We start from the raw sequence: 6,036 nt of genomic DNA, 5'->3' as shown, positions 1-6,036 counted from the left end.
GCTGTTTCTCCAATTCTCCTCCTTCAGGGGGAAATGGGAAGAGGGCTGGAGTATCTACCTCAGAGAAAATTCTGTATGCTTTTCTGGTCTTTCCACCTCTGCTTATATCCTTGGACAGTGAGTAGTAGCTGAGTAATGTTGTCTTCTCTGGGCCTCAGGACCAGCTATGTAATTTGCTGCTCCCAGTGTAAAATGAAAATGGAGGCCCCTTATTCATAAATTACTGAGAATTTCAAGATAACAACAGCAGAGCGTTAAACCACGTGATGAGCCCTTTCTAAGCACAGGGTCCCTTGTGACTGCACAGGCCACGCATCCATGAAAGAATCTTTACTGGGCCTTTTTGTTATAATCTCTTCTTGCCAAGACTTCCATAAGTCTTCAAAATTGATGTCATAGCCCTCTTAGACTTTTTAGAACCACCATCTGACTTATAGCTTTAGTTTTTACCTAGGTGCAGTGAGTAATACTATTCTCTGATGCAAAATTGTTAATAAAAATAATGTACATTTGTTCTGAGTATTCAGAGGAAAGACATGGAAGTCTTTTTAAATGCATGTATGATGAGATACCTTGCTCTTAGAATGTGTGATGATAAAGATTTAATTTAGATAATAAGTTCACAAATCAATGTTCATCTCAACCTCGGTCGTTCTTCTGCACCTAGCTCTTTCTTGTAAGTCACTCAAGCTAACACTTTTTATTTCTAAATGGAGGTTTGCTTTCAGATCATCGCTTCTGTTTATTGACAACCTACTGAGTCAGAAATTTAAATTTAAGTCATCCTTACCCCAGGGTAATTGGTGCTATAAAAGAGCCATTTGAACCAAATTTACTTCCTAAACTCACATCAACAAAGATTTTTTGAGTACCTATTATGTGGCCAGGCATTGTTCTAGGTAATGATGATACATGAGCACAGAAGTGACAAAAGAGACAAAAATCCTTGCCCTCATAGAGCCTGCATCCAATGGGGAGAGCTACAATAAAATTAGTAAAAGTGTTATGGAAGAGTAAAATGGGATAAGGAGAGTCAGCAGAGTGGGGGTGGGGTTGCAATTTTAAGCAAGGTGTTTGCGATAGACTTCCCTAAGAGGAGGCATTTGAGCAAAGATTGAAGGAGGTGTGAGTGAGCTATTCAGATGTTTGGGGCAAGAGAAACTAAGAGAGAAGGAATAGTCAATGCAAAGGCCTTGAGGTGGAAGTATGCCTGGCATGTGCTTGAAACATAAAAGAAGTCAGTGTGGATGGAGTGGAGAGAAAGGGGGAGAGTAGAAGATGAGAGAAGCAGTACACAGATTGTGTACATCTTTGTAGGTTAGTTAAAGGGGAATCAAAATGATCTATTAAATAGTAAAAAACAAAGTGGCTTGAAAGGCTCTTATCTTGAAAGTGAAAGTTACAAGTATCTGCTAATTTTTTGAATAAAGCCTATAAATAGCATCTATATGGGAGGAGTAATTTTTTTCATTAAATTTTCAAAATAGCAGATGAGGCTTCCTTCACTCCTGTATTAATTATCTATTACTGTATATCAGTAACCCCAAACTTAGCAGTTTAAAAATACTAACATTTCTTATCTCACACAGGTCCTGGGGTGGGTATCTGGCAATGGCTTAGCTGGGTGGTTCTGGCTCGGGCTCTCTCATGGGGCAGCAGACAAGCTGTCAAAAGTGGCTGTAGTTAGAAGGGTTGACAGGGTTGGAGGATTTGATTTCAAGCTCACATGGTTGTTGGCGGGAGTCCTTAGTTCTTCTCAGGCTTTTGGACAGAAGCCTTAGGTTCTTACCACCTGAGCTCTCCAGAGGGCTGCTTGTAGCATGACAACCGTGTTTCTCCAAAGTGAGTGATTAGAGAGATTGAGAGAATGGGCAAGAGATGACTAAGATGGAAGCAGTAGTATCTTTTATGACCTAATCTTGAAAGGGACATACCATCCCTTCTGCTCTTGGTAACACAGACCAAACCTCATACAATGTGGGAAGTGGGAATCACACAAGGGTGTGAATACCAGGAGGTGGGGCTCGCTGGATGCCATCTAGAAGGCCAGCTACCAGAAGCTCATCTTTGATTTTAGCAGCCCAATAACAAACATGGTCATTTTTCGTGTATGATAAAAATCTAGGACTTCGTCCATTTTCACAAAGGCTTCTCATCCGCCATGATATTCAAGTCATTGTTTATTGTTGTTTCTACCCTGTCAAGACCCTTCTGGGTTTTCTTCAGTTTCTAAGCATTCTACTTCATTTTTAAATGGCTTTGTTGTGCAGTTATTTTGTTTTTATTTTTACTTAATAAACACTCATGTGTTTATTATGATTTACCCATTATTGTGCTAAGCACTTTGCAAATATTACCCTTATTGAATCCTCATAACAAATCTTTGTAGTAGATAGTATTATTTCCATTGTGTGGATGGGGAATCTGAGGAACAGAAAAGTTGAGGTACTTGCTCAAGGTTATGAAATCTAGTAACTGGAGAATCAAGTATTTGAATCCATGGAATTTGCACTGGTCTATACTCTGCAGCCTCTCCAATTCTTCATTATCACTTTTATTTACTTCATGAAATCCTGCACCTTCACAAGGTGTGCATTATTAATTCATTATCAATGATCACTGTAATCGCATGAGAGCTTGTAACTTCAAATAATCAGCTAAAGATTGTCAAATAATTAGAAACATAACCTGAGGAAGATGTTAGTGTTAGACTAGGGAAAGTGTTTGAATGGATATTAATTTTATAAGAGATTAGTTCTTTAGTGAATGTTTTTGTGATGCGAGGAATTTTGCATCCGTACACAGCCTTATGACTACAGGATTTCAGATAATGAATACACTGCTAAGAAGGAAACTTGTCCATTACCTCTAATCCTTATAACAACCCGGCAAAGTAGGAATTCTCATCCTCACCTTACAAATGAGGAAACTGATTTGTATAGTGATTAAGAAATTTCTTCAATATCCTAAGTACCAGGTGGTCATGGTGAGATGTGAATTGAGCTGTCAGACTTCAGAGCCTACCATGCTTTTCCAGCTATGCCAGTGTCTGGGGAAGAGGGGGAATCACTCTCTGCCCTTTCCCTTAAGGTTCTTATGGCTGGCCAAATTAACAAGACAGGTTAGCAGGAGAAAATAATACCAAGTTTAATAACGTATACACGGGAGAAAGCAGGGACACTGCGTTTCTCAACACAATAGCAGAAATTCTCGTCTTAAATACCATGTTCAGCCAATGACAAAGGAAGATGTTGGGGGTGGGGGAAGTCAGTTACAGGAGATTACCACTAAAGCACAGTAAACAAGAGTAAGGTTATTATGCAGTTTTAAGGCCTCATCTTCCACATTGATAAGTTTCTAGAAATGAGGTCATCCCCCCTTTTCCCAATACAGAAAGGGAGATACCTTTACAAATGGAGACTTCCCTTATAAATGTAAATGATTGTCTGGCAACTCCTCGCAGGGGCATCCAGAGAATGTGGTCAGAGAGACAGAACTTCCGATAAGATGGGCTTGTTGGTGCCTTTCCTATTGTAACATTTATCCTACATTATCTTTACAGCCATCATGATAGAAAATCTGTCCCAGGAAGGAGCCACCATGTCAAATTCTTTAGGCAGTTAGTGGGGGAGGTCAAATGTCCCTCAGAGAAAACAATGAAGGTAAAGAGATATATTTTAGGATGGCCAAATCTTGATATCCCACACCAGGTTGCTCTCAGTTATTCCAAGGCATATCTTGTAGTTGCTTCTTCTCGTGATTTTTGTCTTAGCTTTTCAGTAATCATACCTTTTCTAGTCCACTATGAGCGTCCTATGTTCTAATATAACTTACAAGAAAACATGACACTCTGTAATGCACTTGAGTCTTTGTATGCTCTGTGAGTTGAAGAGTTGTTTATTCCTTTTTAATTTTTCTCCCTATACTATGGTAAGGGATCTTATTCTTCTAGGCAGTTAATTAGCTAGCGTCTGGATTGAGAGATTTGATTATCTTCGGTCTGGGATTTTACACTGAAAATTTTACTGATGCCGTGAGATCTTCTCCTCCACCTCCATTTGTTATTGTTGCTGACTGAGTTCACAGAGTCATTGCAGTTGTCCTCATGCTCTTGTACTGGTGACGTTTCGTAGGGACTACATAAATCCTGAATGAGAAAATGTTACGTAAATTTCTAGACTTTTAAATTTCCTTCCTGGCCCAAAGAGAAGAAATGCTGTCTGAACAGCCACCGCTAATGGGCAGGATTTGTCAGGCTTTAGAAGTAGCTCATTCCGGTTTCTCAGCTGGAGGGGACAGGCTGCAACAGAGGCTGCCAAAAATGTGGTAAAACAACAGAGAATGTGGTAACTCCACCAATCAGCTTCTAATGAGGAGGGAAAATACCGTTAATGAAAAGCCATAATGGATACCTTCTTTCTCCAAGCAGTTAATGGAACAGAATGCCCTGAGAAACACCTGAAACCACGAGTAGTTTCTATGGAAACCCCAATCCATTTCTATTCTGCTGACATTTGAATGAATGTGAACAGAGGAATGCTGTAGCTCTGCTGTATTAAGAGCACTGTGAAGGCAGAGCTAATGGGTTTGTCTTAGAGCAATTATTAACGACTAGCAAAATAGTGCCAGTGCTCTCCTCATCAACACAGACTATCCCATAGTCTTAAGTACTTTGGAAAAATCTGGGATTAATAGGTAAAAACAATACATTTTACATGAAAATAATGTTTTACAGGAGCCTAAAACTCCCCTTCTCTCTCATATAATAATTTTAAAGAGCAGACATTTGTCATTTTCATGATCTAAGAAAATAATTCGGGTATCTTTTATTCTGAGTCTGTCGTTAATACTAATGTACATTCTATTTTAATAGCTCTCCATTTCCCTTAATTTAGATGGAGGCTGCCGTAATAACATATCTTTTGACTTCTATTGCCCATGCAAAAATCACATTTTCCCAAAGATGAGATGTGAGAAAAAAGGAAGACTCACAGGAGGGGACAAGCATGTAGAAAAACCAGCCTTTAGGTGGAATTTGTATAAATGAGGGTGACTCATCCTGACAGTAAATCTAGCCTTACACTTAATGATTATAGAAAACTCTGTCGGTCAGGCAGCCTATGAAAAAGAGAGCCACTTGCAGGTGAACCACAGAGGCAGTTGGCTGCAGAATGTTTAGCTTCATTGCTTTGAAGGATCACTTGAATTAAATGATTTTTAATTGATTACCATTTTTTTAATTAATAAACTTTTATTTAGAGCAGTTTTAGGTTCAGAGCAAAATTAAGCAAAAAGTACAGAGAGTTCCCATATACTTCTTGTCTCCCCATAGGTACGACCTGCCTCACTATCAACTCCCCTCACCTGAGTGGTACGTTTGTTATGATGGATCACCTACATTGACACATCATTATTCCCCAAAGTCTGTAGTTTACATTAGGGTTCACTCCTGATGTTGAATATTCTATGGATTTTGACAAATGTATAGTGACATATAGCCATCATTATAGAGTCAAACAGAATAGTTTCACTGCCCTAAAAATCCTGTGTGCTCCTATTTATCTCTCCCTCCCCGGACTCCTGGTAACCACAAATCTTTTTACTGTCACCACAGTTTTGTCTTTTACAGAATGTCATACAGTTGGAATAATACAGTATGTAGCCTTTCAAATTGGCTTAAATTTCACTTAGTAATATGCATTCAAGTTTTCTCCATGTCTTTTCATGGTTCGATAGCTCATTTCTTTTTAGCACTGAATAATATTCCATTGTTTGGATGTTCCACAGTTTAGTTATTCACTCACCTACTAAAGGATGTGTTGGTTGCTTCCAAGTTTTGGCAAATAAAGCTTCTATAAACATCTGTGTGCAGGTTTTGTGTGAACGTAAGTTTTCGATTTCATTTGAGTTTAGTAAGGAGTGCGATTGCTGTATCATATGGTAAGAGTATATTTAATTTTGTAAGAAATTGTCAAACTGTCTTTTAAAGCGGCTGTACCATTTTGCATTCCTACCAGTAGTGAATGAGAGTTGCTG

This window comes from Ceratotherium simum, chromosome 12, assembly GCF_057802395.1.
Source record: "Ceratotherium simum simum isolate JZ-2026a chromosome 12, ASM5780239v1, whole genome shotgun sequence".
Classification (NCBI taxonomy): Eukaryota; Metazoa; Chordata; class Mammalia; order Perissodactyla; family Rhinocerotidae; genus Ceratotherium; species Ceratotherium simum.
Note: the sequence above shows the minus strand (reverse complement) of the source record.